This window comes from Hemicordylus capensis, chromosome 2, assembly GCF_027244095.1.
Source record: "Hemicordylus capensis ecotype Gifberg chromosome 2, rHemCap1.1.pri, whole genome shotgun sequence".
In the NCBI taxonomy this organism is placed as follows: Eukaryota; Metazoa; Chordata; class Lepidosauria; order Squamata; family Cordylidae; genus Hemicordylus; species Hemicordylus capensis.
In genome coordinates this window covers 209495071-209522825 of record NC_069658.1, presented here as the reverse complement: position 1 = coordinate 209522825, position 27755 = coordinate 209495071, and the positions used below count along the sequence as shown (strand labels likewise).

The window sequence follows — 27755 nt, the reverse complement described above, 5'->3', positions numbered from 1 at the left end:
GAAATGTAAAATAAAGAAATAAAATTTCACATCCCCAAGAATTTCAGGAAGGTAGCAGAAATGGAGGGGGATGCATGCATATGGGGCCCCTGTGTGTGTGCGCACGTGCACACATGTGCTCTTGCTCCCCATGTCCCCTTTCTCCTCACTCTGACCTGAAGATCCTTCCTCACTCACGTGACTGAGGGGAGGAGCGAGTCTACTTCTGGGTTGGTACCTCTGGGTCTGATGTTGGGGTGCAGACCAGGGGTTCCCAACACCTCTCCCCACTCCTCTTGTGCTTGCCTTGCAGGGTGGACCCCAAGGCAGCTCCTCCAGCCAGCCACTTTGAAGCCTCTCGGGAAAAGCCTCTCCTGATGCGCCAGCCCGGGACGGGAAAGCGGGAGTCTTCGGAAGCCAAAGTGAGTCGTATTCCAGTGCTGTGATAGCTTTTCCCCACTGAACTTTCTCTATTCTTCTCGGGCAATGAGAAGAGGAGGATTGCTGCTGTCCTCTTGCTGCTGCCACGTCCAAGGGGAAGAAGAGCTCACCCTCTCCCGGAGTGGAGATGAGAGCTGAGAGAAAGGAGTAGGAGCGCGGGATGAGGATGAGATCCGTGCTCAGCTGCATGCACTGTGCATGTGCCGGAGGATGGGGGGAGGTGCATTTCCCCCCATTCTGTCATTAGCAGGGCAACGGGGAGTGATGCACCTGTCGCCTCCCGGATACTACTACTGTGTGCTGATGATGATGGAGAGGAGAAATGTGTCCAAGCAAAGGAACTCCCATTCTCTTGTCGTTCCTTGCCACTAATTCATTGTCATAAAAATTGAATTAGAGGCAGGAATGGCATGAGAGAAAGGAGTGCTGGCGGCGATGGATCGCGACCTGCAGCAGGACAAGGTATGTAAAGTCGGTGCTGCTGTGCTGGAGAGACGCTGGAGGACAGAAGGAGCTCTCCCGTCTGTCTGCAGGGGGAGCTATCTGGTCTGCATCGGAGCAGGGGAAAGCCCTTACCCACCAGGGCAGAGGGATGGGAAGGGAAGGGCTTGCCTTCCTAAGAAGAAGACTAAGAAGACAGCTTTTGTGTTGGAATTTCCTCTGGAATGATCAATTGTTGCTTTAAGAGCAAAGTTACTTGCCAATTCACTTTCATAGTGAGAATTCAAAACTTTTCTTCTGTTTGCTTCAGAAGATAACGTTTCCACTGCTTTCTCAAAGCTTAGAGTGGTGTGGGTTTTGAATTGGCCAATTACACTGCTGTAGCTGGGGGGCATGCTTAGGAACAGAGCTTCCAGCTTCTGACTCTCTGTAAATTGCCCCCTGCTGCTTTAAATTGAAAAAAGAAATCTTCGAGAAATCCCATATATGTAGCAAAACAGTCCCCATCTTTATACTGGAGATCCTGCATTTTCTTTCTCAAGTTAAAGGTGTATGCCCACCCCTTCTTCATATGCAAGGAATCTAGCTTGCTTAGCGTTTCCTTTGAGGTTCCAAGATCACATATCATGTAAAGATAATTTTTACTCACAGAAACTGTGATAAGGACTTGAGATTTCGCATCCTTGATCAGCCGATTTTGTCTGGCAGTCTTCTCAGCAGCTGTGGTTCCTGCTGCGGGGGGGTCCTCCTCAGTAACTTTTTGGAGTCCTCCTGCTTTCAGTGCAAGCCTCAATCTGGTTTTCCATTCCAAATAATTGTCTGCGTTCAATATAGTCAGCCTGAGTTTTCCCTCTAGGTAAGTAGCCATCCTCACTGGCTCCAAAAAGGCAGTTGCTGTAGATTAGCAATTCAAAGTGTCCACGCTAGATCTCACTGGATCTCCTGGAACAAACCTAACTCTCTAGTTGCAGTACACGCAGCTCAAAATACTGGGCTCCCATAACCTGTTGGAAATTCTCTGTGGTGAGAGAATCCCTTTTTCATTATAGCAGAGTGCACAGAGGCACAACACAGCGGAATTTAGTTAGGCATGCGTGTATGCTGAGAGTGAAGTAACTTGGAGCCAATTCATAGTTTCAAATCAATATATAAGGCAATTATTAAGGAACTCCATTCTAGATAGGAAAGTCAGGAGTTAGGATCTCTTATCTATCTATCTAGTTAGATGCAGATGGATTCTGCATCTTCTCTGCACACATGGTGCAGGGAGAGGAGCTTGCCGTGTTGCAGGGTAGAAGGACAGGTAGGAAAGAGAGAGAGGAAGGAAGCTCATCCCTAAGAGTACCAATCTACATTTCAAAGGGATAGTGTCAGAGCAGTGGAGAAGGGGTGACCAATGTCTTGATCCTCTAGCCCTCTGACTCACTAGTCTGTCCTCCACTGTCTGAGACGAGACTGTGCAACGTCCTTTAACTTCCAACTTTTATTTTGTTTGTTTTGGGGTGCCAAATGCTATATGGATCTCTTCTTCTCTCGGAGCAGGGCAGGGGAGGAAAGTCCTTTCCAAGCTCTCTGTGTCAAAAGCAGAACAGAGGGATGGGAAGGGCCTACCTTCCCCAGCTCCTAAGAAGGCAGCTTTGTTTTTAGTTTTGGGGTGCCAACTGCTATTTGGATCTCTTCTTCTCTCGGAGCAGGGCAGGGGAGGAGGGCCCTTCCCATCTTCTCTGTGTCAAAAGCAGAACAGAGGGATGGGGAGGTCTTACCTTCCCCAGCTCCTAAGACGGCAGCTTCTGTTTGTTCGTTTGTTCCTGGGTTCCAGGCCCCCTGCCATCCACAGCTCAATTCTCTTTTTTCTCTCATTGCCAATCCAATCCAGTCAGTCGGAATTTGGTGATGCGGGAAATGAATGAAAGGAGTACGAGCAAGGGATGAGGACCAGGACCAGTGGAGTGCTCTGCGTGCGGAGGAGGAGGAGAGTGCTTGTATTTTCCTTTTGCGCCAGACAAGCAGGAAAGGGCATACAAGCACTTGCCTTCCCTTCCGACTACTACTACTACTACAACTACAACTACTACTACTGTGTGATGATGGAGAGGAGAAATGTGCCCGAGCAAAGGAGTTCCCACTCTCTTTTTGTTCAATGTTTCCATTTCAGTGTCAGAGTAAATGGAAGCATGAGCAAAATGAGAGAGGAGTACTACCATACCTGCAGTAGGGCAAGGGAGAAGGAGCATCTCTTGCCTGCCAAACTTGCTAACACCCCCCCACCCCCCCACAAATGCTATGTTGCTGCTGCCATCTGTGTTAGGTAATGTGCCTCATGACCTCAGAGAGTGTGTGTGTGTGGGGAGGGGTTGTGGGGTGTCTGGGGCTGACTGACACGAGTGTGTCTGGTTTCTCATGGTGTCCCCATCTCCTTCCTTCCACAGAGAAAGCCAAGACACACACACAAGTGCATGCTGCCTGGGGGAGAAGAAGAAGAAGAAGAAAATTCAGAAGAGCCACCTCATCTTGCCGCTGCCACATCAAAGGGGAGTCCAGTCCAGTGTCTCAGAGAAAACTGAGAGAAAGTACTATCACCACGGCGGGCTATTTTTGCGGTCCTGGATGGGGAGCTGGCAGGGATGTAGAACAACGCTCCCCAGAAGCCATGGCTGGCTCCAGCAGGACAAGGTAAGAGAAGGACCATCCCTTGCCTGCCAAACTTGGCAAACCAAAACAAGCAGCCAAGAGCCCCCCAAAGGCCAAAACGCCCCCGCTCTGGCCTTTTGGGGCGTTTGGCTAAATTTGGTCCAATTTGGCTTATTTGGGCATTTTTTGGCTTGTTTTCAGATTTTTGGTCAACCCCGAGTCCTGCCCTGAGAAGCAACAGAGATCCAGCCATGTACACACATTGAAATGGGGCCGGAGTTCAGAGGTAGAGCATATGTTTTGCAAGCAGAAGGTCCCAGGTTCACTCCCTGGCAGCATCCCACCCCCACCCCCTCCCTAGGGCTGGAAACCTTGGGAGAGCTGCTGCCAGTCAGTGTAGACAATCCTGAGCTAGATGGACTGAGGGTCTGACTCGGTTTAAGCCAGCTTCATACATTTATCTCTGATCGTTTAAATCAGGGTCAGAAGAGCTCAGTGGCAGAGATCCTGCTTTGTATACAGAAGGTCACAAGAACATGAGAAGAATCCTGCTGGATCAGGCCCAAGGAGGCCCATCTAGTCCAGCATCCTCTTTCTCACTGTGGCCCACCAGATGCCTCCGGGGAGCCCACAGGCAAGAGGTGTGTGCCTGCCCTCTCTCCTGTCAGTGCTCCCCTGCATCCTGCCTCTGTGGCTGGAGGTGGCCTATAGCCCACAGACTAGTAGCCATTGATAGACCTGGCCTCCATGAATTCCTCTAAACCCCTCTTCAAGCCATCCAGGTTGTGGGCTGTCACCACATCCTGTGGCAGAGAATTCCACAAGTTTATTTTGCATTGGGGTTCTAGTGTTGTGTATGTGTGTGAGGAGTTTCTCTCTGTCCACCCTCTCTTGTCCACACCTTTACAGACCCGCACGCCGAGCCGCATGCAGCAGCAGCAGCAACACCTCCTGCAGCAGAGAGTCTGACTCTACCGAGAGGACGACAACGACAACAATTTCGGCTTCAATGAGGATGCTTATCATGCAGGGTTTGTGACCAAGAAATTCCATGAGTGTTCGACTTATTAATGCTCTGAGGTTAGGATTAGAAAGCCCAGTGAGCTGATCATTTATGCAGTTTCTCCCTCTTGGTAGGTGTGAGGTCTAGGGCAGTTGGATGCCCTACAAAAGTTTTATCCACAGCGTGATCATACTGTGGAATTTCCATGTTGTGCGTTCTTTGAGGAGTGAAGCAGCCCTCTGGCAGCATCTTGTTCGCCCGCCCCGCCCCGCCCCGCCCCGCCCGCGGCCCCCGAAAAAAGATTGCTTCTCCATCTCGTCTTCTTGCTTCGGTCGGTGCTAGTACGGCAGGGCTGCCTGCCCGCAACTGAGGGGGGACGGGAGGGAGGGAGGACACTGCCGAGACTGGTGGTCCACCCGCGCCGCGCTTGCATGGGGACTCTCCGTCCCCATGCAAGTGGGGCTGGTGGACCACCTGGGGGGCCGGAGGACTGGGTCGGGGACTCACTGAAGTGACTGAGCTGAAAGCCGGAGAGGAGAGCTGGTCTTGCGGTCGCCAGCATGACTTGTCCCCATTGTCTTCCCCACAGGGGATGGAGCCACCACTCTGGGAAGAGCATCTAGGTTCTAGGTTCCCTCCCTGGCAGCATCTCCAAGATAGGACAAGATTTTTTTATTGATCCAACAAACTACCAAAGCATACAGTACGTTGCCAAAGCACAGTTATATACAAAGTGGTTGTTTGTACATGATATATCTACAAAGATTTACACAGAAGGATTTGGAAACCCACAAGGTTATGAAGTATATGCAGGCAGTACTGTAACTCGGGGGTGGGGGATTACAAGGCACATCAGGTAATCGGGGGGGGGGGGAGGTTACGTCCAACGTCCATTTCCATAATTTGTCCCATTGCTGTTTAGAAGAGATACTCTTGTCTTTTTGCAAATAACCATACAAACTTTTCCAGAAGAGCTTTTACTCTCCAAGATGGGGCTGAGAGACATTCCTTTCCGCAACCTTGGAGAAGCTGCTGCCAGTCTGGGTGGACAATTTTGAGCTAGAGGGACCAAGGGTCTGACTCAGTATATGGCAGCTCCCTCTGTCCCTATCACCCCCAGTCCCCATTTACTCCCGACTCATAAAAATACATATGTGACCTGTGGAACTCACTGCCACAAGATTACAGACACTAGCTCAGGTGGCCTTCAAAAAGACGAGAGAGATTCAGAGAGGAAAGACACATCAACAGCATTTGGTATTTTTTAGTTTAGGAAGAAGACGATGGGGGGGGGCATGAACATGATTTGTAAAATCATTCGTGGGGTGGAGAATGCAGCTTGTGGGAAGGTCTTCTCCCTTTTGCAGAGCACTAGAATGCAGGGTCACTACATGAAACTGATTGGCAGTAGATACAGGAGGGACGAAAGAGAGCTTTCTCCACCCTGTGTACAGCCGACCCATGGAACCCACTGCCACAAGGTGCAGGGATGGCCATTGGCTTAGGCAGCTTTAAAAGGAGAGAAGTCAGCGGTGTATGAATGCACCACTGAGAGACCTTCAAGGCCAAGTGAAGGCAGATCATCCTGGAGAGGATCTCTCTGTGCGGGCGCCAAGAGTCGACACCGACTTGACAGCCCTCAATCAATCCTAGAGAACCACATCACGGTCTCCCTCTGCATGCTGCTGCTGGGGGGAGCAACAGTGGGGACTTCCCCAAGGCAGTGGGCTGGTCACGGGTGCAAACAGGAGAGCGGGCAGAGAATCCGCCTTTGGCGACTGATTCGGCTGCTGGGCAACTCACCGGGCCACGATCCCCGCTGCTCTTCCTCCTCCTCCTCTTCCTCCTGCAGCTGCTTTGGTGTGGCCGGGAGGGAGCCTGGGCCGGTCCTCACAGCCCTTCTCTGGGTCGACTTGACAGCCCTCAATCAATCCTAGAGAACCACATCACGGTCTCCCTCTGCATGCCGCTGCTGGGGGGAGCAACAGTGGGGACTTCCCCAAGGCAGTGGGCCGGTCACGGGTGCAAACAGGAGAGCGGGCCGGCAAGAGAATCCGCCTTTGGTGACTGATTCGGCTGCTGGGCAACTCACACGGTCACGATCCTTGGGCCCTGCCGTCTGGTGCCTCCTTGTGGGCTAACTGCGATATTATCCACGGCTCTCCCTAGTCACCTGTTACCTGGAGGGAAACATCTGCTACGAGGTGCAGGTCCAGTACCAAACCTCCCACTGGAGCAGTGACTGGAGCGGATCTGTCTGGGTCCCGGCAGGTGAGTCCTTCTCTGGGCACGCCCCCCCAGCTGCTCTTCCTCCTCCTCCTCCTCCTCCTGCAGCTGCTTTGGTGTGGCCGGGAGGGAGCCTGGGCCGGTCCTCACAGCCCTTCTCTGGGTCGGGAGGGGCAAAGGCTTGTCTGCGAGTCAAGGACGGAGGCAGGCAGAAGCTCCAGAGGGCGTGTGGCGGATCCTGCCTCTGGACCCAGCCCTGAAGAGGAGCTTGGGAATAGCCCCATGCAAGGGGGAGGAGGAGGTGGAGGAGAATTGGGCTACAATGCTGGGGAGAGAAACCCCCGGGATAAACTGTTGCCCCTTCCAGAAATCCTCCAAAGCCCGAAGGTGAACGTCACGGTGGAGCCCCTTCTTGGGCAGGACGGCCTGAGGAACGTGACCCTGGAGTGGGAGGTAACACTGACCCCCCCCCCCCCGCCACACCTTGCAGCAGGCTGGAGGGCCCAAGCCCCACCCTCGGAGCAGGCCAGACCAGGCTCCCCCCTGGGACACTTGCAGACCCCACTTTCCGTTCAGAGGGCTGCCCTAGGAGGCTGCTCCGGGGCCCCAGCTGGGGCAGCCCACGGCAGGTCGACTCCCGGCCGGAGCATGGATGGAGAAGAGAGTGCGGGACTCCAGTCTCCATGCTGGGAATGGGCCCCGGGGCGCTTTCCAGCCTAGCTGCTCAACAGCAGCAAAATGCCTCCGTTCAGGCAAGCCGCATTCTAAACGTGGCCAGCAGGGGGAGCAGCAGTCTAAAAACGGCAACTTCCTTATGCCGGACAAACCACGTCCTCGCTCTCTATCGCTGCGATTAAATCCGCAGCAAGGCATGGGCAATGTGAACAGCCCCCTGCTGTCCGTAGGGACGGCGGTGTCACGAGGCAGGGAGTGTGGACGCACGCTTCCCGGATCCTCCGTGACCCTGCTGCAGGGTCTGCTCTGGAAAGAGCTCTGGAGACCAGCATGGCTTCTGAGCTTGCCATGCCTGCTTATGTAACTGCTGGCTCATTTCCGTAGTCATCGTTCATGTTGTTAATTTGCTGCTGGTGTCTCAATCCAAAGCCTGCCCAGAAGAGGTCCCATGCTCATCACCCGGGGCAAGCACAGAGATGCCCATTGCGATTGCAGGGCCCTCCGTGAACAAGATGAGAGAGTGGCCCCCCCGGCAGAGCTCTTGGGCTCATCACCAAAAAAACCCCTCTCCAGCAGGAAGCTGGCCAGAGAGGTGAGCTGGGAGGAAGAGCCGGTCTCTCAGAAACGCCCCCCTTTTCTGCCCCCTTTGCAGAAGCCCAGCGTGGAGCAAGGAGACGTGAGCTACAGCCTGACGCTGGTTCTGCTGCCTTGTGCCTGTGAAAAGGACCAGGACACCTTCCAGTTCCAGGATGGAACGCGGTTCGCGATTGACGTCTCTGGGGCCGGATATCACGTGTCCCTGGTGCCGTTCAACAAGGCCGGAGCTCCTTCGGCCACCTCCTTTCTGCTCCCACCGGCCCAAGACACAGGTCGGTATCGAAGTGGAGCCATCATAGGGACATAGGAAGCTGCCGTAGACTGAGTCAGACCCTTGGTCTATCTAGCAAAATGGATCTGAATGGTGGCCAAAGTTTGCAAGAGTCCCCCTCACAATTAGATGAATGAACGGGTTCCTTTCCTGTCACTTTTCACGAAGCGCCAGGTGGCCCCACTGTGGTCCTCTAGGCTTGTCAAGCTCCCGAGCAGCTGAACTTGTCTTTAGAGAGGTAATAAAGTTCATCCCGAAATTATGCACATATGCAGAGGCCACCGCACTGCTGAATCAATAAACAAAATTCACAGCAATAAATAAGAACACTTTGACTGAAATGTACTGGGAAGTTATAGTGCCATGTGAGTCCAAGCATGGATTCCTCCTGGGGCTTGAAGTTTGCTTTAAGGGAGCTACTATAAGGCTGCCTAATGGCGCAGCAGGGAAATGCCTTGACTAGCAAGGCAGAGGTTGCTGGTTCGAATCCCTGCTGCTATGTTTTGGCTGTGGGCCACATTCAGCCTCAAGGGTGTGCCTCTGAGTCCCAGTTGCAGGGGAGTAATAGCAGGAGAGAGGGCATGCCCTCATCTCCTGCCTGTGGCTTCCAGTGGCATCTCGTGGTCCACTGTGCGAAACAGGATGCTGGACTAGATGGGCCTCCTTGGGCCTGATCCAGCCGGGCTGTTCTTATGTTTTCCACACCTATATTGGGCAACAGCGGTATAGGAAGGTGCTGAAAGGCATCCTCTCATACTGTGCAGGAGGAGGCATTGGCCAACCCCTCCTGTATTCTACCCAAGACAACCCCAGGGCTCTGCGGTCACCAGGGGTCGACACTGACTCGATGGCCCAACTTTACCTTTATAATGCTAAAAGGACTGCATGGCTTCAGACAAATTACCTATCAATTGGTTTGCTTTTTACAGCCTTTTTAAATGTTTACACAAAAATAAGTTCCTCTGAGGTCAATGGAGCAACTATGTCTGCGTAGGATTGTACCCACTGAATGCTAAACACATTTAGAAGGGATAACAAAACTCCTGATTTTATGGGCAGGGAGAAAGGTTTTATAACAATTGCAGTCTGGAATACTCTCTTGATGTGAAGCTTTATGTCAGGGAAATTATTCTAGTGATGTTGCTTTCTTTCTACTGTGCAGAAAGTTAAGCAGTTTCAGACATGTGTTCAAGTGAACAAACCACTCGTTCTTTAAAAGTTAGGGGTTTGTTCCTCCCAGCTGTACACTAGTGTTCTCTCTCATTTTCCCCATCTTTAGGTGGAATGAGTTTTGTCCTGGGCGGCATTATCAAAAGAGTGTGTGCGCACATGCCTTTCGTGTAGGGCCTTCCTGATTCAACCTGAGCGGGATCTAAAATTAACTGAGCAGACATCAAAAGTGTGTGAGCACGTGCACATACGCACACCTTAGAGGGAACAGTGCTGTACACTCAAAAATGAGGTTCAATGTGTACAGGTTCCTCACACTTGGACACATTTCACACCAAGAATGAATGAGGAAGAATGGTGCGTACTCGTCGTCTTTATGCTCCGTTAGGAGAGGAGAGCTGGTCTGGTGGTAGCAAGCATGACATGTCCCCATAATTAAGCAGGGTCTGCCCTGGTTGCGTCTGAATGGGAGACTTGATGTGTGAGCACTGCAAGAGATTCCCCTCAGGGGATGAAGCCGCTCTGGGAAGAGCAGAAGGTTTCAAGTTCCCTCCCTGGCTTCTCCAAGATAGGACAAGATTTATTTTTTTTAATAGGACAAGATTTATTTTTATTGAACCAACAAACTACCAAAGCATAGAGTACGTTGCCAAAGCACAATTATATACAAAGTGGTTGTTTGTACATGATACAGGTGAAACTTGGAAAATTAGAATATCGTGCAAAAGTCCATTAATTTCAGTAATGCAAATTAAAAGGTGAAACTGATATATGAGATAGAAGCATTACATGCGAAGCGAGATAAGTCAAGCCTTAATTTGTTATAATTGTGATGATCATGGCGTTCAGTTCATGAAAACCCCAAATCCACCATCCCAGAAAATTAGAATATTACATGGAACCAAGAAGACAAGGATTGTAGAATAGAACAATATCGGACCTCTGAAAAGTATACAGTGTACTGTGCTTGATTGGCCAGCAAACTCGCCTGACCTGACCCTATAGAGAATCTATGGGGCATTGCCGAGAGAAGGATGAGAGACACGAGACCAAACAATGCAGAAGTGCTGAAGGCCGCTAATGAAGCATCCTGGTCTTCCATAAGACCTCATCAGTACCACAGGCTGATAGCATCCATGCCACGCCGCATTGAGGCAGTAATTGCTGCAAAAGGGGCCCAAACCAAGTACTGAATACGTATGCATGCTTATACTTTTCAGAGGTCCGATATTGTTCTGTTCTACAATCCTTGTCTTCTTGGTTCCATGTAATATTCTAATTTTCTGAGATTGTGGATTTGGGGTTTTCATGAGCTGTACGCCATGATCATCACAATTATAACAAATTAAGGCTCGACTTATCTCGCTTTGCATGTAATGCTTCTATCTCATATATCAGTTTCACCTTTTAATTTGCATTACTGAAATTAATGGCCTTTTGCACGATATTCTAATTTTCCGAGTTTCACCTGTATATCTACAAAGATTTACACACAAGGATTTGGAAACCCACAAGGTTATGAAGTATATTATGCAGGTAGTACTGTAACTCGGGGGTGGGGGATTACAAGGCACATCAGGTAATCTCCAAGATAGGGCTGAGAGAGATTCCAGCCTGCAACCTCGGAGAAGCCGCTGCCAGTCTGTGAAGACAATACTGAGCTAGATAGACCCATGGTCTGACTCAGTATATGGCAGCTTCCTATGTTCCTAAAGCCAAGCACCCGGGCCACATATCACACAGATGCCGACAGCAGCAGCACATATAGGGAGGGATGTAGCTGCAAGGAAGCCACAGAAACGCGTGTGTGTGTCAACCCAAGTTAGACTTGCTGTCCGATCTGTTCCGTTTGAGCTTTTGGGTCAGGGCACTGGGAGGGCGGGGGAATGTATTTGCGGAGGGTGCTGGGTTTTAGTTCAGATATATAATTATTATTATTTATTATACTTTATTTTTACATTTATATCCCGCTCTTCCTCCAAGGAGCCCAGAGTGGTGTACTACATACTTGAGTTTCTCTTTCACAACAACCCTGTGAAGTAGGGTTTTTGCTTACGTTCTGAAATTCTTTCTCCCCTCTTCCTCACTCAGTCACAGGGAGCAGCAGAATCACACACGGAGAGTGATTTTATGCCTGGGATCTCCCCATTTCTGAGAGTCTCTTCTCTCTCAGCCTAACCTACTTCACAGGGTTGTTGTGTGGAGAAACTTAAGTACATAGTACACCGCTCTGGGCTCCTTGGAGCAAGAGCAGGATAATGCTCTTAGAAATGTAAAATAAACAAATAAAATTTCACATCCCCAAGAATTTCAGGAAGTTAGCAGAAATGGAGGGGGATGCATGCATATGGGGCCCCTGTGTGTGTGCGCACGTGCACACATGTGCTCTTGCTCCCCATGTCCCCTTTCTCCTCACTCTGACCTGAAGATCCTTCCTCACTCACGTGACTGAGGGGAGGAGTGAGTCTACTTCTGGGTTGGTACCTCTGGGTCTAATGTTGGGGTACAGACCAGGGGTTCCCAAGACCTCTCCCCACTCCTCTTGTGCTTGTCTTGCAGGGTGGACCCTAAGGCAGCTCCTCCAGCCAGCCACTTTGAAGCCTCTCGGGAAAAGCCTCTCCTGATGCGCCAGCCCGGGAAGGGAAAGCCGGAGTCTTCGGAAGCCAAAGTGAGTCGTATTCCAGTGCTGTGATAGCTTTTCCCCACTGAACTTTCTCTATTCTTCTCGGGCAATGAGAAGAGGAGGATTGCTGCTGTCCTCTTGCTGCTGCCACGTCAAATTGGAAGAAGAGCTCACCCTCTCCCAGAATGGAGATGAGAGCTGAGAGAAAGGAGTAGGAACGCGGGATGAGGATGAGATCAGTGCTCAGCTGCATGCACTGTGCATGTGCCGGAGGATGGGGGGAGGTGCATTTCCCCCCATTGTGTCATTAGCAATGCACCTGTCGCCTCCCAGATACTACTACTGTGTGCTGATGATGATGGAGAGGAGAAATGTGTCCAAGCAAAGGAACTCCCATTCTCTTGTCATTCCTTGCCTCTAATTCATTGTCATAAAAATTGAATTAGAGGCAGGAATGGCATGAGAGAAAGGAGTGCTGGCGGCGATGGATCGCGACCTGCAGCAGGACAAGGTATGTAAAGTCGGTGCTGCTGTGCTGGAGAGACGCTGGAGGACAGAAGGAGCTCTTCCGTCTGACTGGAGGGGGAGCTATCTGGTCTGCATCGGAGCAGGGGAAAGCCCTTACCCACCAGGGCAGAGGGATGGGAAGGGAAGGGCTTGCCTTCCCCAGCGACTAAGAAGACAGCTTTTGTGTTGGAATTTCCTCTGGAATGATCAATTGTTGCTTTAAGAGCAAAGTTACTTGCCAATTCACTTTCATAGCGAGAATTCAAAACTTTTCTTCTGTTTGCTTCAGAAGATAACGTTTCCACTGCTTTCGCAAAGCTTAGAGTGGTGTGGGTTTCGAATTGGCCAATTACACTGCTATAGCTGGGGGGCATGCTTAGAAACAGAGCTTCCAGCTTCTGACTCTCTGTAAATTGCTCCCCTGCTACTTTAAATTGAAAAAAGAAATCTTCCAGAAATTCCATATATGTAGCAAAACAGTCCCCATCTTTATACTGGAGATTCTGCATTTTCTTTCTCAAGTTAAAGGTGTATGTCCACCCCTTCTTCATATGCAAGGAATCTAGCTTGCTTAGCATTTCCTTTGAGGTTCCAAGATCACATATCACGTAAAGATAATTTTTACTCCCAGAAACTGCGATAAAGGCTTGAGATTTCGCATCCTTGATCAGCCAATTTTGTCTGGCAGTCTTCTCAGCAGCTGTGGTTCCTGCTGCGGGGGGCTCCTCCTCAGTAACTTTTTGGAGTCCTCCTGCTTTCAGTGCAAGCCTCAATCTGGTTTTCCATTCCAAATAATTGTCTGCCTTCAAGATAGTCAGCCTGAGTTTTCCCTCTAGGTAAGTAGCCATCCTCACTGGCTCCAAAAAGGCAGTTGCTGTAGATTAGCAATTCAAAGTGTCCACGCTAGATCTCACTGGATCTCCTGGAACAAACCTAACTCTCTAGTTGCAGTACACGCAGCTCAAAATACTGGGCTCCCATAACCTGTTGGAAATTCTCTGTGGTGAGAGAATCCCTTTTTCATTATAGCAGAGTGCACAGAGGCACAACACAGCGGAATTCAGTTAGGCATGCGTGTATGCTTAGAGTAAGTAACTTGGAGCCAATTCATAGTTTCAAATCAATATATAAGGCATTTATTAAGGAATTCCATTCTAGATAGGAAAGTGAGGAGTTAGGATCTCTAATCTATCTATCTAGCTGGATGCAGATGGATTCTGCATCTTCTCTGCACACATGGTGCAGGGAGAGGAGCTTGCCGTGTTGCAGGGTAGAAGGACAGGTAGGGAAGAGAGAGAGGAAGGAAGCTCATCCCTAAGAGTAGCAATCTACATTTCAACGGGATAGTGTCAGAGCAGTGGAGAAGGGGTGACCAATGTCTTGATCCTCTAGCCCTCTGACTCACTAGTCTGTCCTCCACTGTCTGAGACGAGACAGTGCAACGTCCTTTAACTTCCAGCTTTTATTTTGTTTGTTTTGGGGTGCCAACTGCTATTTGGATCTCTTCTTCTCTCAGAGCAGGGCAGGGGAGGAAAGTCCTTTCCAAGCTCTCTGTGTGAAAAGCAGAACAGAGGGATGGGAAGGGCCTACCTTCCCCAGCTCCTAAGAAGGCAGCTTTGTTTTTAGTTTTGGGGTGCCAACTGCTATTTGGATCTCTTCTTCTCTCGGAGCAGGACAGGGGAGGAGGGCCCTTTCCATCTTCTGTGTGTCAAAAGCAGAACAGAGGGATGGGGAGGTCTTACCTTCCCCAGCTCCTAAGACGGCAGTTTCTGTTTGTTCGTTTGTTCTGGGGTTCCAGGCCCCCTGCCATTCACAGCTCAATTCTCTTTTTTCTCTCATTGCCAGTGGACCAGTGGAGTGCTCTGCTGCGTGCGTGCGGAGGAGGAGGAGAGTGCTTGTGTTTTCCTTTTGCGCCAGAGAAGCAGGAAAGGGCATACAAGCACTTCCCTTCCCTTCCTACTACTACTACTACTACTACTTCTACTACTTTGTGATGATGGAGAGGAGAAATGTGCCCGAGCAAATGAGTTCCCACTCTCTTTTTGTTCAATGTTTCCATTTCAGTGTCAGAGTAAATGGAAGCATGAGCAAAATGAGAGAGGAGTACTACCATACCTGCAGTAGGGCAAGGGAGAAGGAGCATCTCTTGCCTGCCAAACTTGCTAACACCCCCCCACCCCCCCACAAATGCTATGTTGCTGCTGCCATCTGTGTGAGGTAATGTGCCTCATGACCTCAGAGAGTGTGTGTGTGTGTGGGGGTGTGTGTTGTGGGGTGTCTGGGGCTGACTGACACGAGCGTGTCTGGTTTCTCATGGTGTCCCCATCGCCTCCCTTCCACAGAGAAAGCCAAGACACACACACAAGTGCATGCTGCCTGGGGGAGAAGAAGAAGAAGAAAATTCAGAAGAGCCACCTCATCTTGCCGCTGCCACATCAAAGGGGAGTCCAGTCCAGTGTCTCAGGGAAAACTGAGAGAAAGTACTATCACCACGGCGGGCTAGTTTTGCGGTCCTGGATGGGGAGCTGGCAGGGATGTAGAACAACGCTCCCCAGAAGCCATGGCTGGCTCCAGCAGGACAAGGTAATAGAAGGACCGTCCCTTGCCTGCCAAACTTGGCAAACCAAAACAAGCAGCCAAGAGCCCCCCAAAGGCCAAAACGCCCCCGCTCTGGCCTTTTGGGGCGTTTGGCTAAATTTGGTGTAATTTGGCTTATTTGGGCATTTTTTGGCTTGTTTTCAGATTTTTGGTCTGGCAACAGGCGTTGCCATCAACCCTGAGTCCCGCCCTGAGGAGCAACAGAGATCCAGCCATGTACACACATTGAAATGGGGCCGGAGTTCAGAGGTAGAGCATCTGTTCTGCAAGCAGAAGGTCCCAGGTTCACTCCCTGGCAGCATCCCACCCCCACCCCCTCCCTAGGGCTGGAAACCTTGGGAGAGCTGCTGCCAGTAAGTGTAGACAATCCTGAGCTATATGGACTGAGGGTCTGACTCGGCTTAAGCCAGCTTCATACATTTATATCTGATCGTTTAAATCCGGGTCAGAAGAGCTCAGTGGCAGAGATCCTGCTTTGTATACAGAAGGTCACAAGAACATGAGAAGAATCCTGCTGGATCAGGCCCAAGGAGGCCCATCTAGTCCAGCATCCTCTTTCACACAGTGGCCCACCAGATGCCTCCGGGGAGCCCACAGGCAAGAGGTGTGTGCCTGCCCTCTCTCCTGTCATTGCTCCCCTGCATCCTGCCTCTGTGGCTGGAGGTGGCCTATAGCCCACAGACTAGTAGCCATTGATAGACCTGGCCTCCATGAATTCCTCTAAACCCCTCTTCAAGCCATCCAGGTTGTGGGCTGTCACCACATCCTGTGGCAGATAATTCCACAGGTTTATTTTGCATTGGGGTTCTAGTGTTGTGTATGTGTGTGAGGAGTTTCTCTCTGTCCACCCTCTCCTGTCCACACCTTTACAGACCCGCACGCCGAGCCGCATGCAGCAGCAGCAGCAACACCTCCTGCAGCAGAGAGTCTGACGACAATGACAACTTCGGCTTCCATGAGGATGCTTATCGTGCAGGGTTTGTGACCAAGAAATTCCATGAATGTTCGACTTATTAATGCTCTGAGGTTAGGATTAGAAAACCCAGTGAGCTGATCATTTATGCAGTTTCTCCCTCTTGGTAGGTGTGAGGTCTAGGGCAGTTGGATGCCCTACAAAAGTTTTATCCACAGCGTGATCCTACTGTGGAATTTCCATGTTTTGCGTTCTTTGAGGAGAGAAGCAGCCCTCTGGCAGCATCTTGTTCGCCCGCCCCGCCTGCCCCGCCCGCGGCCCCCGAAAAAAGATTGCTTCTCCATCTCGTCTTCTTGCTTCTGTCGGTACTAGTACGGGGGGGCTGCCTGCCCGCAACTGAGGGGCAACTGAGGGGGGACGGGAGGGAGGGAGGAGGCTGCTGAGACCGGTGGTCCACCCACGCTGCGCTTGCATGGGGACTCTCCGTCCCCATGCAAGTGGGGCTGGTGGACCACCTGGGGGGCCGGAGGACTGGGTCGGGGACTCACTGAAGTGACTGAGCTGAAAGCCGGAGAGGAGAGCGGGTCTTGCGGTCGCCAGCATGACTTGTCTCCATTGTCTTCCCGACAGGGGATGGAGCCACCACTCTGGGAAGAGCATCTAGGTTCTAGGTTCCCTCCCTGGCAGCATCTCCAAGATAGGACAAGATTTATTTATTTTTAATAGGACAAGATTTTTTTATTGAACCAACAAACTACCAAAGTATACAGTACGTTGCCAAAGCACAATTATATACAAAGTGGTTTTTTGTACATGATATATCTACAAAGATTTACACACAAGGATTTGGAAGCCCACAAGGTTATGAAGTATATTATGCAGGTAGTACTGTAACTCAGGGGTGGGTGATTACAAGGCACATCAGGTAATCGGGGGGGGGGGGAGATTACGTCCCACCTCCATTTTCATAATTTGTCCCATTGCTGTTTAGAAGAGATACTCTTGTCTTTTTGCAAATAACCATACAAACTTTTCCAGAAGAGCTTTTAGTCTCCAAGATGGGGCTGAGAGACATTCCTTCCCGCAACCTTGGAGAAGATGCTGCCAGTCTGGGTGGACAATTCTGAGCTAGAGGGACCAAGGGACTGACTCAGTATATGGCAGCTCCCTCTGTCCCTATCACCCCCAGTCCCCATTTACTCCCGACTCATAAAAATACATATGTGACCTGTGGAACTCACTGCCACAAGATTACAGACACTAGCTCAGGTGGCCTTCAAAAAGACTAGAGAGATTCAGAGAGGAGAGAGACATCAACAGCATTTGGTATTTTTTAGTTTAGGAAGAAGACGATGGGGGGGCGGGCATGAACATGATTTGTAAAATCATGCGTGGGGTGGAGAATGCAGCTTGTGGGAAGGTCTTCTCCCTTTTGCAGAGCACTAGAATGCAGGGTCACTACATGAAACTGATTGGCAGTAGATACAGGAGGGACGAAAGAGAGCTTTCTCCACCCTGTGTACAGCCGACCCATGGAACCCACTGCCACAAGGTGCAGGGATGGCCATTGGCTTTGGCAGCTTTAAAAGGAGAGAAGTCAGCGGTGTATGAATGCACCACTGAGAGACCTTCAAGGCCAAGTGGAAGACAGATCATCCTGGAGAGGATCTATCTGTGCGGGCGCCAAGAGTTGACAACGACTTGACAGCCCTCAATCGATCCTAGAGAACCACATCACGCCATTGCTGGGGGGAGCAACAGTGGGGACTTCCCCAAGGCAGTGGGCTGGTCACGGGTGCAAACAGGAGAGCGGGCAGAGAATCCGCCTTTGGCGACTGATTCGGCTGCTGGGCAACTGATCGGGCCACGATCCTTGGGCCCTGCCGTCTGGTGCCCCCTTGTGGGCTAACTGCGATATTATCCACGGCTCTCCCTACTAGTCACCTGTTACCTGGAGGGAAACATCCGCTACGAGGTGCAGGTCCGGTACCAAACCTCCCACTGGAGCAGTGACTGGAGCGGATCTGTCTGGGTCCCGGCAGGTGAGTCCTTCTCTAGGCAGGCCCCCCTCTCCCAGCTCCTCCTCTTCCTCCTCCTGCAGCTGCTTTGGTGTGGCCGGGAGGGAGCCTGGGCCGGTCCTCACAGCCCTTCTCTGGGTCGGGGGGGGGGGCAAAGGCTTGTCTGCGAGTCAAGGACGGAGGCGGGCAGCAGCTCCAGAGGGCGTGTGGCGGATCCTGCCTCTGGACCCAGCCCTGAAGAGGAGCTTGGGAATAGCCGCATGCAAGGGGGAGGAGGAGGAGGAGGAGAATTGGGCTGCAATGCTGGGGAGAGAGACCCCCGGGATAAACTGTTGCCCCTTCCAGAAATCCTCCAAAGCCTGAAGGTGAACGTCACGGTGGAGCCCCTTCTTGGGCAGGATGGCCTGAGGAACGTGACCCTGGAGTGGGAGGTAACACTGACCCCCCCCCCCGCCACACCTTGCAACAGGCTGGAGGGCCCAAGCCCCACCCTCGGAGCAGGCCAGACCAGGCTCCCCCCGGGACACATGCAGACCCCTCTTCCCATTCAGAGGGCTGCCCTAGGATGCTGCTCAGGGCCCCAGCTGGGGCAGCCCACGGCAGGTTGACTCCCGGTCGCAGCGTGGATGGAGAAGAGAGTGCGGGACTCCAGTCTCCATGCTGGGAATGGGCCCCGGGGTGCTTTCCAGCCTAGCTGCTCAACAGCAGCAAAATGCCTCCGTTCAGGCAAGCCGCATTCTAAACGTAGCCAGCAGGGGGAGCAGCAGTCTAAAAACGGCAACTTCCTTACGCTGCCGGACAAACCACGTCCTCGCTCTCTAGCGCTGCGATTAAAGCCGCAGCAAGGCATGGGCAATGTGAATGGCCCCCTGCTGTCCGTAGGGACTGTGGTGTCATGACGCAGGGAGTGTGGACGCACACTTCCCAGATCCTCCGTGACCCTGCTGCAGGGTCTGCTCTGGAAAGAGCCCTTGAGACCAGCGTGGCTTCTGAGCTCGCCATGCCTGCTTCTGTAACTGCTGGCTCATTTCCATAATCATCGTTCATGTTGTTAATTTGCTGCTGGTGTCTCAATCCAAAGCCTGCCCAGAAGAGGTCCCATGCTCATCACCCGGGGCAAGCACAGAGATGCCCATTGCGATTGCAGGGCCCTCCGTGAACAAGACGAGAGAGTGGCCCCCCCGGCAGAGCTCTTGGGCTCATCACCAAAAAAACCCCTCTCCAGCAGGAAGCTGGCCAGAGAGGTGAGCTGGGAGGAAGAGCCGGTCTCTCAGAAACGCCCCCCTTTTCTGCCCCCTTTGCAGAAGCCCAGCGTGGAGCAAGGAGACGTGAGCTACAGCCTGACGCTGGTTCTGCTGCCTTGTGCCTGTGAAAAGCACCAGGACACCTTCCAGTTCCAGGATGGAACGCGGTTCGCGATTGACGTCTCTGGGGCCGGATATCACGTGTCCCTGGTGCCGTTCAACAAGGCCGGAGCTCCTTCGGCCACCTTCTTTCTGCTCCCACCGGCCCAAGACGCAGGTCGGTATGGAAGTGCAGCCATCATAGGGACATAGGAAGCTGCCGTAGACTGAGTCAGACCCTTGGTCTATCTAGCAAAAGCAAAATGGATCTGAATGGTGGCCAAAGTTTGCAAGAGTCCCCCTCACAATTAGATGAACGAGTTCCTTTCCTGTCACTTTTCACGAAGCTCCAGGCGGCCCCACTGTGGTCCTCCAGGCTTGTCAAGCTCCCGAGCAGCTGAACTTGTCTTTAGAGAGGTAATAAAGTTCATCCCGAATTTATGCACATATGCAGAGGCCACCGCACTGCTGAATCAATAAACAAAATTCACAGCAATAAATAAGAACACTTTGACTGAAATGTACTGGGAAGTTATAGTGCCATGTGAGTCCAAGCATGAGTTCCTCCTGGGGCTTGAAGTTTGCTTTAAAGGAGCTACTATAAGGCTGCCTAATGGAGCAGCAGGGAAATGACTTGAGTAGCAAGCCAGAGGTTGCTGGTTCGAATCCCTGCTGCTATGTTTTCCACACCTATATTGGGCAACAGCGGTATAGGAAGGTGCTGAAAGGCATCCTCTCACACTGCGTGGGAGGAGGCAATGGCCAACCCCTCCTGTATTCTACCCAAGACAACCCCAAGGCTCTGCGGTCACCAGGGGTCGACACTGACTCGATGGCCCAACTTTACCTTTATAATGCTAAAAGGACTGCATGGCTTCAGACAAATTACCTATCAATTGGTTTGCTTTTTACAGCCTTTTTTAATGTTTACACAAAAGTAAGTTCCTCTGAGGTCAATGGAGCAACTATGTCTGCGTAGGATTGTACCCACTCAATGCTAAACACATTTAGAAGGGATAACAAAACTCCTGATTTTATGGGCAGGGAGAAAGGTTTTATAACAATTGCAGTCTGGAATACTCTCTTGATGTGAAGCTTTATGTCAGGGAAATTATTCTAGTGATATTGCTTTCTTTCTACTGTGCAGAAAGTTAAGCAGTTTCAGACATGTGTTCAAGTGAACAAACCACTCGTTCTTTAAAAGTTAGGGGTTTGTTCCTCCCAGCTGTACACTAGTGTTCTCTCTCATTTTCCCCATCTTTAGGTGGAATGAGTTTTGTCCTGGGCGGCATTATCAAAAGAGTGTGTGCGCACATGCATTTAGTGTAGGGCCTTCCTGATTCAACCTGAGCGGGATCTAAAATTAACTGAGCAGACATCAAAAGTGTGTGAGCACGTGCACATACGCACACCTTAGAGGGAACAGTGCTGTACACTCAAAAATGAGGTTCAATGTGTCCAGGTTCCTCACACCTGGACACATTTCACACCAAGAATGAATGAGGAAGAATGGTGCGTACTCATTGTCTTTATGCTCCGTTAGGAGAGGAGAGCTGGTCTGGTGGTAGCAAGCATGACATGTCCCCATAATTAAGCAGGGTCTGCCCTGGTTGCGTCTGAATGGGAGACTTGATGTGTGAGCCCTGCAAGAGATTCCCCTCAGGGGATGAAGCCGCTCTGGGAAGAGCAGAAGGTTTCAAGTTCCCTCCCTGGCTTCTCCAAGATAGGACAAGATTTATTTTTTTTAATAGGACAAGATTTATTTTTATTGAACCAACAAACTACCAAAGCATACAGTACGTTGCCAAAGCACAATTATATACAAAGTGGTTGTTTGTACATGATACAGGTGAAACTTGGAAAATTAGAATATCGTGCAAAAGTCCATTAATTTCAGTAATGCAAATTAAAAGGTGAAACTGATATATGAGACAGACGCATTACATGCAAAGCGAGATAAGTCAAGCCTTAATTTGTTATAATTGTGATGATCATGGCGTACAGCTCATGAAAACCCCAAATCCACCATCCCAGAAAATTAGAATATTACATGGAACCAAGAAGACAAGGATTGTAGAATAGAACAATATCGGACCTCTGAAAAGTATACAGTGTACTGTGCTTGACTGGCCAGCAAACTCGCCTGACCTGACCCTATAGAGAATCTATGGGGCATTGCCGAGAGAAGGATGAGAGACACGAGACCAAACAATGCAGAAGTGCTGAAGGCCGCTAATGAAGCATCCTGGTCTTCCATAAGACCTCATCAGTACCACAGGCTGATAGCATCCATGCCACGCCGCATTGAGGCAGTAATTGCTGCAAAAGGGGCCCAAACCAAGTACTGAATACATATGCATGCTTATACTTTTCAGAGGTCCGATATTGTTCTCTTTTACAACCCTTATCTTCTTGGTTCCATGTAATAATCTAATTTTCTGAGATTGTGGATTTGGGGTTTTCATGAGCTGTACGCCATGATCATCACAATTATAACAAATTAAGGCTTGACTTATCTCGCTTTGCATGTAATGCGTCTATCTCATATATCAGTTTCACCTTTTAATTTGCATTACTGAAATTAATGGACTTTTGCACGATATTCTAATTTCCCGAGTTTCACCTGTATATCTACAAAGATTTACACACAAAGATTTGGAAACCCACAAGGTTATGAAGTATATGCAGGTAGTACTGTAACTCGGGGGTGGGGGATTTCAAGGCACATCAGGTAATCGGGGTAGCAAGCACGACTTGTCCCCTTAGCTAAGCAGGGTCTACCCTGGTTGCATATGAATGGGAGACTAGAAGTGTGAGCACTGTAAGAGATTCCCTTTAAGGGATGGAGCCGCTCTGGGAAGAGCAGAAGGTTCCCATTTCCCTCCCTGGCAGCATCTCCAGATAAGGCTGAGAGAGATTCCTGCCTGCAGCCTTGGAGAAGATGCTGCCAGTCTGTGAAGACAATACTGAGCTAGATAGACCAATGGTCTGACTCAGTATATGGCAGTTTCCTATGTTCCTAAAGCCAAGCACCGGGGCCACATATCACACAGATGCCGACAGCAGCAGCACATATAGGGAGGGATGTGGTTGCAACGAAGCCACAGAAACGTGTGTGTGTGTGTCAACCCAAGTTAGACTTGCTGTCCGATCTGTTCTGTTTGCGCTTTTGGGTCAGGGCCGGACTAGGGGCACTGGGAGGGCGGGGGAATGTATTTGGGGAGTGTGCTGGGTTTGAGTTCGGATATATTATTATTATTATTATATTTTATTTTTACATTTATATGCCGCTCTTCCTCCAAGAAGCCCAGAGTGGTGTACTACATACTTGAGTTTCTCTTTCACAACAACCCTGTGAAGTAGGGTTTTTGCTTACGTTCTGAAATTCTTTCTCCCCTCTTCCTCACTCAGTCACAGGGAGCAGCAGAATCACACACGGAGAGTGATTTTATGCCTGGGATCTCCCCATTTCTGAGAGACTCTTCTCTCTCAGCCTAACCTACTTCACAGGGTTGTTGTGTGGAGAAACTTAAGTACATAGTACACCGCTCTGGGCTCCTTGGAGCAAGAGCAGGATAATGCTCTTAGAAATGTAAAATAAACAAATAAAATTTCACATCCCCAAGAATTTCAGGAAGTTAGCAGAAATGGAGGGGGATGCATGCATATGGGGCCCCTGTGTGCGTGTGTGTGTGCACACATGTGCTCTTGCTCCCCATGTCCCCTTTCTCCTCACTCTGACCTGAAGATCCTTCCTCACTGACGTGACTGAGGGGAGGAGCGAGTCTGTGCACTTACAGAGTGAGAGAGCAAGCGAGGAGGAAGCAGGAAGGTGGTGGTGGGAGGAGACCACCTCTTTCTAATTTTTTGATTAGCGAGGAGAGGGACCAGGTTCCCAGTCCCAGCACTTGGGAGACTTTTCAAAGCAGGGTCTTGGTAGTGGCTTAGTGAGTATGTCTGCAAGCATTTCATTTGTCGGGCAGTAGATCAGCTTGATGATTAGTCCATCCTTTTGCAGATTTCTCACTACATGATACTTCACATCAATATGTTTGGGACGCCTCTTTACATCTTCTTGTTTGGAGAGCTGAATGCAGCTTTGGTTGTCTTCATACACTGGTATGGGCCGGGCTGTGGTACATCTATACCTCGATCACACAGCCCTGTGCAGCTGATACATATTCTGCTTCAGTGGTTGATGCTGCTGCTGTTAATGTCTTGCTTGGTGCTTGACCAGCTGATGGCTCCATCTCCATAGAAAATTATGTGACTGCTGGCGGATTTCCTTTCTGGTAGGTCTCCACGCCAGTCTGCATCTATATATGCTTCTAGTTTTGGTTCACTGTTAGCTGGTAGCTTGAGCTTAAAGTCTGCAGTACCCTTTAGATACCTAACAGGTCCCTTAACTGCATTCCAGTCCTGGACTATTGTTGATGATGCAGTCTTTCTGCAAAGTAAGCCAACTGCTGTACTAATATCTGGCCTAGGGAGTGTACTAATGAATAAAAGCTTACCCAATGCTTCACGATATCGAAGGTTCTCAGATACTGGCTCAGTTTGATCTTCTTGCTTTATGTATGCTACACCTGGTTTCGTGCTCTGTACATGCTCAGAGGGAAAGTCACATCCTACACATACTGAATTGGTTCTTGAAGATAGTGAACATGTAGGATCTGGCCGCGCAGATAGAGAGAGAGAGACACTCAGAAAGTTCAATGGGCTTGTAGAATTTCTATAGAGAGCAATTGAGTATAGCAGAGCAATCATTGAGGAGGATTAACATAGACTTCTTGCAACAGGAAAGGGGAGATCAGCCTCTGGCCTCTTCCACAGACATTATCTGATAGTGAGTCAGATTTTGGCATTTTGATTGTTCTGGCCTGGCTTTTGTGCTTCTTTGAGTATCCATTACACAATACAATGCTGGATCGCCTCTTCCTTCACAGAATAAACAGTTCATGAGGTCTGGGTGTCAGTTCACCCTGAGTACAGGCATTAATTCATTCGGTCGGTGCTAGTACGGCAGGGCTGCCTGCCCGCAACTGAGGGTGGACGGGAGGGAGGGAGGAGGCTGCCGAGACCGGTGGTCCACCCGCGCCGCGCTTGCATGGGGACTCTCCGTCCCCATGCAAGTGGGGCTGGTGGACCACCTGGGGGGCCGGAGGACTGGGTCGGGGACTCACTGAAATGACTGAGCTGAAAGCCGGAGAGGGGAGCTGGTCTTGCGGTCGCCAGCGTGACTTGTGCCCATAGCGAAGCGCAGGGTCCGCCCTGGTTGCATCTGAATGGGAGGCTTGATGTGTGAGCACTGCAAGAGATTCCCCTTCAGGGGATGGAGCCACCGCTCTGGGAAGAGCATCTAGGCTCCAGGTGCTCTCCCTGGCAGCATCTCCAAGATGGGACAAGATTTTTGTATTGAACCAACAAACTGCCAAAGCATACAGTACGTTGCCAAAGCACAATTCTATACAAAGTGGTTGTTTGTACATGATAGATCTACCAAGATTTACACACAAGGATTTGGAAACCCACAAGGTTATGAAGTATATTATGCAGGCAGTACTGTAACTCGGGGGGGGGGGGATTTCAAGGCACATCAGGTAGTTGGGGGGGGGGAGGTTACATCCAGCATCCATTTCCATAATTTGTCCCATTACTGTTTAGAAGAAATACACTTGTCTTTTTGCAGATAACCATACACACTTTTCCAGAAGAGCTTTTAGTCTCCAAGATAGGGCTGAGAGCGACTCCTGCCTGCAACCTTGGAGAAGCTGCTGCCAGTCTGGGTGGACAATTCTGAGCTAGAGGGACCAAGGGACTGACTCAGTATATGGCAGCTCCCTCTGTCCCTATCACCCCCAGTCCCCATTTACTCCCAACTCATAAAAATACACATGTGACCTGTGGAACTCACTGCCACAAGATTACAGACACTAGCTCAGGTGGCCTTTAAAAAGACAAGAGAGATTCAGAGAGGAGAGACGTATCAATAGCATTTGGTGTTTTTTTAGTTTAGGAATAAGACGATGGGGGGGGGGACATGAACATGAGCTTCCTTCCTCTCTCTCTTCCCTACCTGTCTTTCTACCCTGCAACACGGCAAGCTCCTCTCCCTGCACCATGTGTGCAGAGAAGATGCAGAATCCATCTGCATCCAACTAGATAGATAGATAAGAGATCCTAACTCCTCACTTTCCTATCTAGAATGGAGTTCCTTAATAAATGCCTTATATATTGATTTGAAACTATGAATTGGCTCCAAGTTAATTTACTCTCAGCAGACCCCACCGATTCTGAGATTAAAAGGGTCTGGCAGGGGAGGCTTCCCCTCGATGGGGTTCTTGGAGAGCCCTAGTATCGCTTCTCAGCCTTTGGGCTGGGAAAGCATTCTCTACTAAAGTCATCTGTTCTTATCAGTTTAATATCTGGTATGTCCTCTATTTGGGGGCAGTATCTTAAATGGATTTTTGGGAGTGGGAGATGGAATAGGAGCTTGCTCCATCCACTCCAGCATCAACCTGGTATTGCAGTATCTCCAGGAATGGTGCATTTTCCCTCTGGGGAGAATCTGCTGGGTTCAAAGACAGAAAAGATCTTCCTTTCCTCTTCCTTTTTTCTCTGGCTCTTCCTGCTTCCTTTGGCCTCCTCTTGAGAGGCTTCTTTCCCCCCCAGAACTTTTTTCTTTGCTGCTGCTGTTCTGCTTCCTAGAGGTCTGCCTGCTTCCTCTGGGGCTCTGAGCTTCCCTTGAGAGCTGCATTGCTCTTGGAACGGCTTCTTTTTCACAGATTGGCTTCTTTTTCACTGTTCTGATGCTCAAGTTCTGCTCTCTTCCACCTCTCAGTTTCGCCTGCTGGCTCTGAAGTCCGCGGATTCATCTTCCTGCAGCCAGATGTGGGGAAAGGTCTGCAGAAAGCAGGACTGGGAAATATCCCATGATCCCTGCGCAAAGGCGTGGATACTGTCTGCTGGGTGAAGCCGAAATGCACGACAAAGGGGTATGGGTTCTGTTCCACCCTGTACGGTCACTTGTCATTTGGGCCGAGGCCTTCTTCAGGGGCAAGATTTGCAGTAGTTTCAAGAGGGCTTTTTAGAAGTGAACCCTGGCCTTCTTGTAAGGAGGTCTCTTGGAAACACTACACCTGTTGCCCCTGAAGAAGGCCTCGGCCGAAAGGCATTGGGCTAATAGGCTCTTTCTCTTTTTTCACTTTCAGTTGGGCTGCTTCCTGTCTCCCACCCCCAGGTCTGCTACTCCACACAGCACCAGCCACTGAAGGGGATGCTTGTCTCTAGACTGTCTTTCTGCAGCAAAAGGATCTCCCCCAGAGTCATGCCGAGAGGTCTTTTCTTCCTAGACAGCCTGAAATACACAGCAGACCTTTTGAAAAACAAGAATGGTGCTTGCATCTAAAACACAGGAGCAGAGTCTGCACGTGAATCGCTTTTTCGGCAACAGCCTTCGAAAGGCAGGAGATATGGGGCTCTGTGGGGAGGGAGGGAAGCAGAAGGCTCTCCACCAAGTATCCAAGGCCTGGCTACCCAGCCGAGCTCAAGTTTCGCAACACGCCTGCCAAACACAAGATGAATACGACAGACATCTCTTTATTTACAACCAAGGTTTAAACATTCAAGCAGGGTTACAAAACAACACCTAAGTCAATAACAGCCCATCAACACATATGAATGCTTTGGACCAAACCCTAAACTAAGGACTCCGACCAGTTGTTTGTTCAATCAATCAGTCAATTTGTTGATTACAGTCTCTGAGCAGCCAAGCAAGTGACAAATACACCATAAAACATCCATAGCCTATAACACCCATTAAAGAGACAGTTAACAACCAGTGTTGTAAAGTGCCCAGAGAATAATTTGTTACGGGGTGGCTAACAAAGTTTATGAATGATTATTATTTATTGAGGATCATTCTACATAATAACCCCAAACCCTCACTCTAACTTCTGCAGGCAGTTAATGAAGGAGTTGACCTGCTGCTTCCTTGTCACACACACTACAGGGCAAAATTCTGCTGCCTTGAAAGTGGTGTCGGGGTTAACGTCGGAAAGGAGGTTGTGGCGAACTGGGATTGGGTTTCCAGCCCTGGACCTCCCCGAGTTGTGTCTGCAAACCCTCCTCCAGTGGAGCTCCCTCGGCCACCAGTCTCCTGTGAGAGGGAACCAACATTAAAACTTCCCCTGTTCCATCGAGAACCGGGGTGGACTCCCAATCGAGCCAACATGCCTTGAAACCTCTTGAAAGAGCAGCGTGTGGCCACAGAAGTGCACCTCGGTCATTCAGGGGCCTGTGGACCTCAAGGCCTTTGGG

General features: G+C 50.2%; 2 long non-coding RNA genes and 1 other non-coding gene across 3 annotated transcripts; all 3 read left to right on the top strand.

The window, feature by feature from the left end:
* Positions 1-298: 298 nt before the first annotated feature.
* Positions 299-3766, top strand: LOC128348085 (uncharacterized). The gene is made up of 3 exons (XR_008317918.1): positions 299-401; positions 3291-3534; positions 3694-3766. It is a non-coding gene; the product is annotated as an uncharacterized LOC128348085 (long non-coding RNA).
* Positions 3767-25792: 22026 nt separating this feature from the next.
* LOC128348346 (U2 spliceosomal RNA) lies at positions 25793-25991 on the top strand. Its single transcript, XR_008318094.1, has one exon. It is a non-coding gene; the product is annotated as a U2 spliceosomal RNA (small nuclear RNA).
* Positions 25992-26163: 172 nt separating this feature from the next.
* On the top strand, positions 26164-27276 carry LOC128347280 (uncharacterized). The gene is made up of 2 exons (XR_008317477.1): positions 26164-26431; positions 26648-27276. It is a non-coding gene; the product is annotated as an uncharacterized LOC128347280 (long non-coding RNA).
* The last annotated feature ends 479 nt before the right edge of the window (positions 27277-27755 follow it).